Here is a 13,161-nt window from a genome sequence, read left to right on the forward strand (position 1 = left end):
GGTTCGTGCCCTGGTCCGGGAGGATCCCACATGCCGCGGTGCGGCTGGGCCCCTGAGCCATGGCCGCTGAGCCTGCGTGTCCGGAGCCTGTGCTCCGCCACGGGAGAGGCCACAACAGTGAGAAGCCCGCGTACCACAAAAAAATAAATAAATAAACTAATTTGTAATTAGATAACTGTGGTCATCTGACTTATGTTTCTATTTTCCTGAGTTGGTATTTTAGTTGTAATAGCTTTTAACATACACCTTCTAAACACATAAATACACATATGTATATATCCACGTGCACATACCAATACATCTATGACTATATAACTATATGAACATATGCTGTATGTAAATATATTTTATAAGCACATCAAACAGGATGAACTTTTAATTCAGCATCTAAAACACAGGATACTTGGACTTCCCTGGTGGCACAGTGGTTAAGAATCCGCCTGCCAACGCAGGGGACACAGGTTCGAGCCCTGGCCCGGGAAGATCCCACATGTTGAGGAGCAACTAAGCCCGTGCGCCACAACTACTGAGCCCGCGAGCCACAACTACTGAGCCTGCGTGCCACAACTACTGAAGCCCGTGCGCCTAGAGCCCGTGCTCCACAACACGAGAAGCCACCGCAATGAGAAGCCTGTGCACCACAACGAAGAGCAGCCCCCGTTCGCCGCAACTAGAGAAAGCCCGTGTGCAGCAACGAAGACCCAATGCAGCCAAAAATAAAATAAATTGAAAAAAAGAAAAAATTAAAAACAGGATACTTAAGAGAGAAAGGGGGTGCAATTAATAACTATGCCAGGGCAACAGGTACACACTGGGACTGTACCCTGGGAATTGAGGACGAATGGTCATCCTGTTTTCATATACATAAATATATAAACAAAAAATATATCTCTATATAAATTAACTATAAAATTCTAAAGTTATAATTACATATATGTACATTTACGTAACGTATACTTTATAAATATGTAAATGCTTTTAAGAATTTTATAAATATATGATAAATGTACTTTATCATTATACTTCATATAAATGCCACTGGGAAATTCAACTTAATTAGCATATTTAGCATCTGCTGCAGCTTTTGTCTCCTGCCATATTCCAGCCTTATACAATACACATCCATCTCATGCAAAGGTAGGCACTTAAATAAGATGCTTTTGATGATTAAAATGACTTTTCTTCACCTACTTGTAGAATTAACTAGTTTCAGAAAAGTAAAATAAATCTATGCTGATGGTAAAGTACGCAAACAGTACAGAAGTGGATTAAGGTACAAGGCAGAAGGCCCCCTCCCCACGCCAGCCTCCTCAGTACACCCACAGCACACGCAGCACAGGGACTCCCTATACGGGTCCTTTCCTCATGACTCGGGAGGATTTCTACGCTCTGTCTGTATGAAGCTTTAGAAGAAACACTGTACTTCCTCTTGAGGTTCTTCTTCTATCCTCGCCCCTAGCTCCACTGCCGGGCAATTCCTATCATTCACTCATCTCAGATGACACCTCCTCTGGTCAGCCTCCTTCCTCACGGATTTCTAGTTTGGGGTTCCGACCTTTATAGTTGCATGTAATGTTGTGCGTCTGTCCACAACTCTATCTTTCCCTGTTTGCTCCTTAAGCGCAGGGACAACCGAGCTCATCTGGGTACCCTCTGCGCCCGCAGGGCGGGTACAACGCACTACTGATGTCGACAGTGAGCAGAAACGCACTGGCTCCTCAGACCCCGGGCAGCAAATGCCTTAAATAACATACTGTGCTTAGAAAGGTTTCTGGTTTAAAGCTTTAAAAACTAGACCTAGGTGAACCCAAATGCTACTCTAGAGAAAGCAAAATTACCAGGAAAATAAAAATAAATTCCTGTTCTTTTTTCCCCCCCTAGTTTCCTTCTAACCTGATGGTTCTCAAAGTATGTTTCATGGACCTCTGTGTCTCCCAAGACCCTATCGGCAAGCTCTTGAGGTCAAAACTGTTTTCACAGGGGCAGGACAGGAATAAAGATGCAGATGTACAGAATGGACTTGAGGATACGGGGAGGGGGAAGGGTAAGCTGGGACCAAGTGAGAGAGCGGCATGGACATATATACACTACCAAATGTAAAATAGATAGCTAGTGGGAAGCAGCCACATAGCACAGGGAGATCAGCTCGGTGCTTTGTGATCACCTAGAGGGGTGGGATAGGGAGGGTGGGAGGGAGACACGAGGGAGGAGATATGGGGATATATGTATATGTATGGCTAATTTACTTTGTTATAAAGCAGAAACTAACACACCACTGTAGAGCAATTATACTCCAATAAAGACATTAAAAAAAACTATTTTCATGACAACACTAAGATGTCATTCATCTTTTTTATCATGCTGACATGTGCATTAATGGTGCAAAAGCAAAGACGGGGAAAACTTCCGGCAACTTAGCAAACATCAAGCCAGTAACACTTGGATTAAGGAGTAAAAATTATTCATTTTATTAAATCTTGACCCTTGACTATACGTCTTCTTACTGTTGTGTGATAAAATGGGAGGTACACATAAAACACTTCTGGTGCATACTGCCTTGAGAAAAAGCACTTGGGTGTTTCTTTGAGTTCTGAGTTGAACTAGCCAATTTTTTTTTCATGGTACACCATTTTTACTTGAAAAAAATGATAAGACAAACCATGGCTATTCAAATACGGGTATTTGGGCAAACACTTCCTTGAAAATGAACTGAGTCTGTCATTTCAAGGAAGTAGCCATTTTGTTGCCAGTAACAAAAGACTGTGAAGCAAAAACAGAATTTTGGAAAACCTGCATCTACCACAATGAGCTCAACACTCCTCAGTACATAACGATTTTTCTGATGATGTTGGTGGTGATGTAATGAAAGTGGTTTCTGGATACTGAGTAATGAACCTGGAAGATATGCATGGCTCAGTGAACCAACATTTTCCAAATGACCAATGCATATTACCAAAAAAATCATGCAGGGGCTAAAAGGCGTAAGAGGGAGCAGTGGCTTTAAATGTAACAAAGTACAGAAAGTTCATTGATATGGATTCCATGTGGCAATTAACCTTTAAGAAATTCCCACTGGTAAATTCTGGTGTAGTATCAAAGAATATCCACAATTAACTGAAAAGATTATTAAAAAACTTCTCCCTTTTCCAATTACCTAGTTGTGTGAGGCTGGATTTTCTTCATATAACTCAAGTAAAACAACACATTACAGCTGAATCCAGAAGCAGATTTGAAAATCCAACTGTCTTTCTCTGAAGTCAGATATTAAAGATACAGCGTACCCTTGAACAATACAGGTTTGAACCACTCAGATCCACTTATACCCTAATGTTTTTCACTAAGTACATACTATAGTACTACACGATCCACGATTGGCTGAACCCACAGATGCAGAACTGTGGATATGGAGGAGGGGAGACTGTGCGAATTTTCGACCACATGGAAGGTCTGTGCCCCTAACCCCTGTGTTGTTCAAGGGTCAACTGTATTTGCAAAAACATAAAACAATACCATTCTTCTCACTATATATAGATAGATATATATAAGATATTTTTCATGTGGACCATTTTTTAAGTCTTTATTGAATTTGCTATAATATCGCTTCTGTTTTTTATGTTTCGGTTTCTTGGCCAAGAGGCATGTGGGATCTTAGTTCCCTGACCAGGGATCAAACCCACACCCCCTGCATTGGAAGGTGAAGTCTTAACCACTGGACTTCCAGGGAAGTCTCTCACTATATTTTTTGCTTTAGAAAATAGTTATTTTTAAAATACATCATTTTATCATGTAACTGGGTTTATCATAGTTAATTTTCATAAGTTAATTGTTTTAAAATTCTCATTTAAATTTTTGAATATGATAAATATTGATAGATATAATTCAGATAAACAAAAGCTCTTTGGGTCCTTAAAGATTTATAAGGGTGTAAGGGGGTCCTGGGAATAAAAAGTTTGAGAACCACTTCTCTAACCTATAAGACAATGCTCAAAATCATTTTTAAAGAAACTATTTAGAAATTATTTTACTCAATAAAATGAATCATATATAAGCCTAAAGGAACTAAAGACAAAATAAAAAGTGTGTTAAAATACAAAGCAGAAACACCCAGGAGACAGAAGGAAAAACCAAGGGATAGAGAAACACAGACAGACACACCTACAGTCACACGTATACACACCCTCTACAGCTGTCTTTAATTTTCCAAGCGTGAAGCGACTGCTATCTATCACTTGAGGTTGAGAAGGGCTGAAAAACAGGTGGACCAGTTTGCCTAGTGTGGTCCTTCCCACACTACGCACTCAGGTGAAAATTGTTCCTTGATTTGCAGGGCTGCTGCCTATATTCTGTTTGCACAATCTATCATTGCTTGAATCCTTGCTTTCCAAGCATCAAAGGTTAGCTTGGTCACAGCATTCCGTCTGCCCTTACAATTCTATCCATTCATCTACTAAATGAGCCCCTCCCCATTATATCCTGGATACTCGTCCTGGTTTTGAACTCGAAATCAAAGGAAACAATTCTTGGCAATGATCCAACCAACAAATTCCAGTATTTCCACCTTAATTAAATCCCTCCCCAAATTTGACAAGGCAATTTTACTGAAATACAGAGAAGTCAAAAAACTTAAAAATGATAGTTTCCATAAAAATTTTAACTCTCACAATGTCAACCAAAAAAAAAAATTGATAAACCTCAAGTTGTTTAACCAGTGTAACTATTATGTAGAACTTTATAGACCTTGTTAATAAAATCTGGTGTCCTTTTATTAGCAAATCTTTAAGACATGACAGATGGAAAGTGAAGTAACCCTGTCCAGTCTGCATTCTTAGTGAGAATTCGAAGTCACTTATTCAAGGCCAATCTCCAGGGCCAGACTGATTCCCACTTTTCTGTATCTTCTGATCAGAGAAAAAGCCAAGAGCCCTCTTGCAGCACCTTGGCCACTCAATTCCTAACGTACGTAATAACGAAACTAAATCAACAGAGCAACTTTCTCCTCTCTCTACTACAAGTCTTCTATAAAAAGACACTTAGAAATAAAACCCGACTAAAAAAGAACACACTGTATTAGGATACTGACCTGGAATCCTGCAAAAGTCAAACTCACAGTCCATTTTGGGCCAGCGCGGGCCCCATATTCAAGTGGAATCTACTGCATGGATCTGCTATTCTCTGCAGAAAGTGTTCTGACAAAGGACACTGCTTCAGTGATCTGGCTCCACCATCCCACACAAATCTTTGCAGTGCATTTTCTCATAGTCATGTTGGGTGGCTACGTCAGACCTCCTCACGTGATGGGGTGTTAGAAACACATGCATCAGATCTCGAAAACAGATTACAAAACAGAAGCCCTTTATAGAGTTCAGCTACGTCTAAGAAAAGGAAAATCCTCTTGATTTGCCTTCTAAATGCAGCCCAAAAGGAGCAGGGAAGAGCTGCATTTATCAGACTTTCATGCATTTAAGCTATCAGATTCAAGAAGGTGTAGTATAACAAAGGAGGTTTGTTTTTCATCTGAAATTCAGGTGGTTGGAAAGACTAACATCAGGAAGCCGCTAGAGTCCATCCAACGGCGGGGCGGGGGTGGGGGGGTTGGCTTGAAACACCTTAACTGAATACATCCTTTTGAAGAGGTAAATGTTTGGTCTCCAGACCTGCAGTTGCGTGCATATAGACTGTGAGAACGAGTATTATCAGATTGACGGGTGATGCAATGTGCCCAGTTAAATATTTCCAGTTGCTAGTTTGGAAAGATGAAAGGGGGAAAAGGTGCTTTGTTTCTTTTTTTTCGTTTTGAAACACAGCAGTGTTTAGGGTAGCCCTTGGGGTCATCTCACCATCAAGCTTGCCTGGACACCTGCTTGCTTAAGAAAGCGGGAAAACGGGCTTAGAGAGTCTATCTCTGAAGCCCTGAAGTGCTGCGTCCATTTCTTGTCTCCACCAAATTCCACTGACATTTAGAGATGCTAATGTGAAAAAGCATTTTAAATTTGAATGCTGTGGGAACTGAGTTACCAGAATGACCCGGACAGGGGTCTTATCCCCTGGAACTTCTCATTTTAGGGGTAAGCTTATCATCTAGAGTTGGTTTCAAAAGCCAAATACCATTTTCTTAAAGGGCCAGCTGACTGAATGGCCCTGTTCCTCTCAGCTGACCTCTACCTGTCAGGGAGGCTGGAGGGAAGAACTGTTGTACATTCTGGCTTCTGAACAACAACGAACCTCCTGCGAGTCACAAGACGGGTTATCCTAAAAAAGGACAGAGACCGACTGCTGCTTTGGTGTTAAACCACCTAAATCCACCTGCCATCGCACCCTTGTTCTCCACCCCCAGCTCCCCCTGCACCCCAGCTTTTGGGGGACTCCTGCAAGACAATGAATCACAGTTTGCATGGACTCTTTCTGGACAAATCAGAAACTGGGCAGAGAGGAGTGAACCAAGAAATGCACATGAAAAGCACCACACACAGTGCTTGGCACACAGCAGGGGTTCGATGAATGTGGGCGGGAATCAGCTTGAGAACTGAGGGCGTCCTCCTCACCTGTGACTACGGAGAGACCTGCTTAGGCACAAGGCGCACAGGGCGGCCTTTTAACAGCACAAAGGACATCCAAGTCAGGCCCTACTTAGAGCCCTTCGGTGGCCATCCCCACAGGTTAGGGTAGAATCCAGACCCCTCGCTGTGGCCTGCGAGGCCCTGCAGTGCCCACGGGTCCCAGCCACTCTCCCCAGACTCACCGGTCCCTCTGCCCAGCTCTCTCTGCTCACACTCAGGCCTCCCTGGGCTGACTCCACCTTCCGAGTCTCTCCCGGCTCTGGTTCCGGTCCCGCCCCGGGGCTGGCTCACTCCTACTTCAGGCCCAGCTCAAATGTCAACGCAGAGGCCCACCCCATCTCTCTATTTGCTCCCGGCTTTACTTGCCCTCGCATCACCTGGTTTACTTCCTTCAGGTCACACACCTCAACCTGCAATTATCACATGTACTTGTCTGCGTGTTAACTGTCCACTGTACCTGCCAGAAAGTGAACTCCAGGAGGGAAAGGACCTTATTCGTCCCATTCACTGCTGTGTCTCCAGGCCACAGGGCACGGCAGGCACTCGGGAAATATTTGAAAGCAGAGAGACTCACCCTGATGAGAAAAGCGACCTGCACTCCTGGCCCCCCTTATCTGTCCTGCTTGTTTCTCGTGCACAGCACTCATAACGCAATGTGCTCATGATTCATTATCCATCTGCCTGCTAGAACTTATTAAGCTGCACGAGGGCAGCAATCTTTGATTTTCTGTACTGATGTATATTAAGCACCTAGAACAGTGCCTGATACATCGCAGGCCCTCAGTAAATATTCATGTACTAAATGAACCATCTGTACTATAAACAGACGTTTGCAAATCAGCTCTATATACGGATAGGCACTGTGAGTGCTGCGAATTACAATCTTCACCTGTGTGAATTGCCCCAATCAAGTTTGAATAAAACTGCTTTCATCTGATACACTTCAGGTTGTAAAGCACTTCACGTTACTTTAATCCCCTTCGTAATCCTGCGAGGAAGGCACAGAACATGGAGATGCTACTACGGACTCACAGGGTTAAGTGAATTAACAGAGTCAGTGCTCACCATATGGAAGCTGTTACTCTCATGCCCACAGTATAGATGTGGAAACTGAACCCAGAGAAGTGCCTCGCTTACAGCAGAGTTGTAATTTCTGAGGGCGGCACCGCGCCCAGCCCCCTGCACTCTGCTGTGTCAGGAGCCTGCGCGCACACACACAGCAGGAGGGAAGTCAGAGCAGCTGACTCGCTGTCTCCAGCACAAAATGGCTCTGCACCAAGTTCAAGCTGCAGGCCGGTTGTACAGGATCACCACTGCAGAAGCCCGCGGCCGGGAACAGGCCCAGGTGTGATTTAAGAGCTAAGGCCATCGGGGGCAGCCTGCGTGGGTCCCATGCCGAAAAGTCACTGGGAAATGTTGCCTGACATGAAGCAGTATCTGCCAGAGGGGTCCGCAAAAAGGGCAGCTGAGGATCAGAGTTCATGCAAGCAGACCCCTGACCACGGGAGGCAGTTTCCGGGGCAACCCGAGCATAGCCAGATGATGGGCCGTGGGCTTGGGGCCCATCACGGCCGGCCGGGTATACGGTAACGGGGAAAAAGGCGTTTTCAAGGTGCCAGCCGAACATGGAGTCAGTCACGGTGTTTGCCCCACAGCCCAGAATTTGCTAAACACCCAACGCCAAGGCCTTTACGCTATACTCACATGTTGCCAACTTAAAATCTTTAGTATTAAAAAAAAGTTGATTTTTAAAAGTTTGTTGCCAATTCAGTCCAAGCACTCGAGAGACAAAAGCCAAGGGTGTGCACTGCCAGGATTTACTAATCTGAAGCGAATGCATCAGGAAGATGAGTTTTCATTTTCATTTCATTTGGGTACTCACCCATCACGGGTACTTAGATTTAATCCTTCCTTTATGGGCCTGGGGATGATACGGTCTCAAGGATCATAAGGCTCATGCTGGGGACTTGTCAGGCAGGATAAAGCATGAGACCCGTGGGTATGAAGCATGAGGGGAGCTCCAGAGGAAGAAAATCTCCAGGGTGGGGCCAGCTTTGGGAGTGAGCCTTCTCCATGACAGAGAAAAGAGTCTCCTGGCTGACACGGAGCTGAGACATGGCCAGTGAGGCTCATTAAAACCCTAAGCCCAAATTCCAGTATCTTTACTAAGGCATATAAGGTCCTCTGTGATTTGACCTCACTTCCTGCCACTCCAACCCACACCAGCCTCCTTTCTGTTCCTTGAATGTGTGAGGATCTTCCCACCTCAGGGCCTTTGCACATGCTGCTTCTGAAGCCAAGAATGCCTTTGCAGCCTAGGCAGCAGCCTATCCTGATCTCTATCCAACAATCCCTTCCCCCTCAATCAGGTTCACCTGTCCTATACTCTCAGCATACTCTTCTTTCACAGTACTTACTACTATTGTAATTAAGTATTATTTGACAAATGTGTGCTTTACCACAGGAGTATAAATTCTGTGAGGGCTGTGAGACTGTTTACCACAGTCTCCCCTAGCTCCTAGCACCACACTTGGCACATAACAGTGCTGATAAACCTTTATGAAATAAATGCAAAAACAAAAACCACCCAAACAGTAAGCTCTCTAGAGCCCACCATACCTGGCACTATTACCAAGCTCTCTGGATCCAGCATTAGGTCAACGCGAACTGCCCTACTATTTGTCACCTATGCTAAAAGGGAGAAACACCTTTGTTGAACATTAAAAAAATCAAAAAGGTTGTTCTGACATTGTAAAAGGAAAAAAGAAAAAACACACACAGGCACATATCAACTCTGCTGGCCTAAAGCTGAGCTGGGTAAGACAAGCCAGGGCCATCCACTGCTACAAAGTATTTACTGCTCACACAAGTTAAAACAATGAAACATAGCTTTGAAACACTGAAATTGCTTACTATTATTGCTTTGGCTCAAAGACAGGAAAAGAACACTCCTTTAAGCTCTAATGATATGCTTTGTTCTGTTAAAGACAAAACAACAGGCCCAAAATGGAGTTGCTTATGCTAAGCCCCATGTCACCAAACGGAAACTTAAAGTTTTGGCTCTTCCTGCAAACAACCCTAAACTAGGTATCAGCTTAAATCAGGAACAGACTGATCAGCACTAGTTAGGTAATCTGCCTGACAACCCCTGTCATCCCCTATAAGGAAAGGAACCTTGCAATAATCAACCCACCTTTTTGCCTAGTATAATTTCCTTGTTCTGTTCCCTTCCTCCAATAAAATCTCTCACCTTGTATAGCTCTTTGGAGCTCCATTCTATCTGCTAGACTGCATGCTGCCTGACTCATGAATCACTAAATAAAGCCAGTAAGATCTTTAAAATGCACTCAGTTGAATTTTGTTCTTTTGCCTTTTAAGCTCCAGGGATTTGGCCTTTTGTCTACTGAGTGCTTGGACTGAATTAGCAACAAACTTTTAAAAAGTTAACTGTTTTTTTAAATACTAAAAATTTAAAGTTGTCAACATGTGGGTATAGCATACGGCCCTGGTGTTGGGTGTTTGTAAGGACGCTGTTTCTGTATCTGTCCTCCCTTCAAGCACTCCCAGAGGGGTCCACTCTCTGTAATCACTTCTCAGTTCCTTCCAATGTTTCCCTCACTCAGCCTCCTCTCATGAGAAGCTGATCTGGAGAAGGTTCTGGGCTAAGTGAAGCACAGCTGGGCTTGTGGCCTGCTTCCGGGTCCCCAAACTGTGGATGCTTGTGCTTCCTGGTACACCAGTCTGTGACCCACTCCAAAGGCACACACAAGCCCTCTTCCCCCATCAGGCAACCAACAGTAAGATGGAAAAGGCACTGTAATGTGAGCTTATAATGGTGGGTCTCAGTGGAGCCGCACCTCAGGCTCACCTGTGGAACCTCAAGAAGACTATGTGCCAGGTGACGCTGTTGACATTGAATCTGTTTCGGGAACAGGGTCTGGGCGGGCAGGCTTGTTGCATCCTGCTGAAAATTACCCAGGTACGTTATGCACACAAGCTGGTCCACGACTTCTAATTACACTTTGAAGAATCAGGTCACTGTGTCCCCTGCTTGTGTTGGAGCCCCTCTGGGCAGCCTTCCTGAGGGCTGCTTTAAAGTGACATCGACATCCTGCCACAAATGCGCCAACATCCCCAACTCGACTCATTTTGTGAAGGAAGAAGTTCACCTAAATATGCCAGCCACGTGCCATGCCCCCAACACCAGACGAGCCCACCCCTGTGCCGGGTACTGTTCTACACACTCCGTATACACCATCCCGATGAAACCTCACAGCGACCTTATTTTGCAGATGAGAAAACTGAGACTCAGAGAGACCCTGTAACTCGACCAAGGTTATTTAGCCAGTGAGTGGTAGAGCTGGGATTAAAATCCGGGCAGGATGACCCCACAAAACCACACTCTTCACTGCAGATTCAGGAGCACCAAGAAAGCAAGCATTTAGCTTTTCCAGCTCTTTCTTGGCATCAAAGGCTCCTATGCTCACGATCCCAGCCTACCTACCGGTGTGTGAGTGCTTTGGCAATCGGTAGCCTGGACTTGAGCAGGGCTGCCGTGTGCAGGGGGGACAGGTCATGTCCTGTGGTACATTGTGAGGGTAAAGGGCGGGGCTGAGAGCCAGTCCGCACTCTGCTTGGCCAGGCATGTACCCTGGTGAGGGCTGCATCCCCCTGCCAGGAGAAGCCATTTCCCCGATATGCACAAAGACTCCATATGGACCACCAGATGGCCCTGGGGTGAACACTTCAGGGAAATTCAGCATTTTCCATAAATTTCTACTTTTATTTTCTCAAGAAAAGTAAACTTCAAAGTAATAGCTGGCACTCATGAATATTATCATTTTGATCCACTTCCATTTCAAGGTAATATTTATCGAATGCCTTACCACACCAGTTATTGAGTGTAACATAGGGGCTTCCACGAGAAGTGGGCCCAGAGGGGGCGGAGGGGGGAGATTAAAGCTACTGAACTAAGAGCGCTGAGGGACCCCACAGCACTGCATTAGTCCACTCCTGAAACAGGGCTCTCCCGAAGGATAAGCTGGGACAAGGCAGCCCATGTCCACTCTGGCACCATGGCTAAGAGCCTGAACTCTGGTGTCAAGGGGCTCTCGTCACATTCTGGCTGTGACCTTGGGCGAGTTTCTTAAACTCTGCACCTCAGCTTCTTCATCTGCAAAATGGGGCTAATAATAGAATCTACCAGGTTAACGTGAGGATTAAATGATAATACCGATAAAGTGCTTGGCTTAATGTCTGACACGAAATCAAGCTTAATAAACATTAGCTATTATTAGTATCACTATTACCAATTAATTATTATCAGTGGTAAATGCCAGCAGGAGCAGATACTACCAAGTCTTGGCCCCCAGGCCCCAAATCTAGGGAATGTGAAATTCCTCAATGGCAGGGACAAGTATTCTATTTCACTGTGCACCCAGGGTTCCCCAGTCCCCACCCCAGTGTGTAATACCCCAGAGGGGCTCGTTAACTAATCATTCTTCTTTAATGCAGAGAGCAGTTATTACATTTGCACCTTAGCTCATATGTGGGCATTTAGTTACAAGTATCATTGAGATGATTTTCTTTTTTTAGTTGCATCATTTGTTAGCATTTCTTCTAAGCCTATGGAGGAAGGCATTAAAATTTTAAATAAAAATTATTCATGTTGGCTATTTGCAATTTATTAGCAATTCCAGTAAAATGCTTGATAGAAAGGAAACTAAAATAATGTTTAAAACAAATACTTAAATCATCTATACATTTCCAGTCTGTGCACTTGTCCTTTTAAGTCAGAAGGTCACTCAAATTTGGCTATATAAACACGGCCAGGTGCTGGCCGTTTATGGGGTCACGTTCCTATTTTAGATGGCGATATTCTTTTATTTCGTAAGAAAGCCTCCCCTGTGATCTGCTTCATCACCTCTCCTGTCTCTTTAGACTCCTGGCAGACCACATTTGCTCCTTTGCCCTCACACCAAGGAGGTTTTGCGGGGATAAAGTCTTGAGACCTCCTCTCTCTTATTTTAAACTAGGAACCTAATAATATGTCAATTTGGTTATGATTTATTTTAGAGAACATTTTGATGTTTCAGTTTTTTGATTTAAAAGTCTTTTTAGTTTATGTCTCAGTTTAATGGATTCATTAGCTTGTGGCTTATTCAGTGAAAAAAATTTTTTTAATTTGGGTTCAGCCTGGGGTTTTGCACATTTATGTGCTGATTTTGGATTCTGGTTCAAGCTTCCACTGAAGTCCCTGATTAAAACTTTTGACAACTGTCAGAGGTAGTCAACTGTTCCAAGCTTTCCCCTTCCTGTTCCCTGGGGGCCGTCCTTTCTCCTCCTGTAGAGATATCTTTATCCTCAGAGGGTAGAGCAGGGCCCCTGCTTACATACTCCTGGGTTCCAACTCCAGTTCTGCCACTTGGTAGCTGTATGAGTTTGAACAAGTTAATTAGCATCTCAAGACTTGTTTTTTTTAATCTATAAAATGGATATAATAGTGCAACTTAATTCTTAATAGGATTAGAAGAGACAGTCCAGATAAAACGTAGTATCTCATTCTATTGCTCTTTTTCGCCCTGATAATTTCCCATGAAAATTC

At 44.0% G+C, this 13,161-nt stretch overlaps 1 protein-coding gene across 5 annotated transcripts in view; it reads right to left on the reverse strand.

Annotated features, from left to right (window-relative positions):
* ZBTB38 (zinc finger and BTB domain containing 38) overlaps nt 1-13,161 on the reverse strand; it is a 78,109-nt gene that overhangs the window by 11,535 nt on the left and 53,413 nt on the right. The window lies entirely within an intron of this gene.

Source organism: Mesoplodon densirostris, chromosome 5 (assembly GCF_025265405.1).
Source record: "Mesoplodon densirostris isolate mMesDen1 chromosome 5, mMesDen1 primary haplotype, whole genome shotgun sequence".
In the NCBI taxonomy this organism is placed as follows: domain Eukaryota; kingdom Metazoa; phylum Chordata; class Mammalia; order Artiodactyla; family Ziphiidae; genus Mesoplodon; species Mesoplodon densirostris.